The sequence below is a fragment of the Entelurus aequoreus genome, linkage group LG05 (genome assembly GCF_033978785.1).
Source record: "Entelurus aequoreus isolate RoL-2023_Sb linkage group LG05, RoL_Eaeq_v1.1, whole genome shotgun sequence".
Classification (NCBI taxonomy): domain Eukaryota; kingdom Metazoa; phylum Chordata; class Actinopteri; order Syngnathiformes; family Syngnathidae; genus Entelurus; species Entelurus aequoreus.
Genome location: NC_084735.1, coordinates 83,834,042 through 83,834,617, shown reverse-complemented (window position 1 = coordinate 83,834,617; position 576 = coordinate 83,834,042).

The following is a 576-nucleotide window of genomic DNA, read 5'->3' as shown; positions in this document are numbered from 1 at the left end:
GATGAGTATACTTCCTGCTAGCTAACCTACAGCACTGAAGAATGAGTGTACTTCATTCTAATCAAGCTAACTAACCTACACGCTGAATAATGAGTGTACTTTGCGCAAAGGGATGAGTATACTTCCTGTTAGCTAATCCAATGTGCTCAAGAATGAGTGTACTTCCCGCTAACTTAGCTAGCTCAGCTAACGCACTAAGGGATGAGTATACTTCCTGTTAGCTAATTTACAGCGCTGAAGAATGAGTGTACTTCATGCTAACTTAGCTAGCTAACATAACAAGCTAAAGGACGAGTATACTTCCTGCTAGCTAACCTACAGCGCTGAAGAATGAGTGTACTTCATGCTAACGTAGCTAACTAACCAACACGCTGAATAATGAGTGTACTTTGCGCAAAGGGATGAGTATACTTCCTGTTAGCTAATCCAATGTGCTGAAGAATGAGTGTACTTCCCGCTAACTTAGCTAGCTCAGCTAACGCGGTAAGGGATGAGTATACTTCCTGCTAGCTAACTTACAGCGCTGAAGAATGAGTGTACTTCATGCTAACTTAGCTAGCTAACATAACGAGCTAA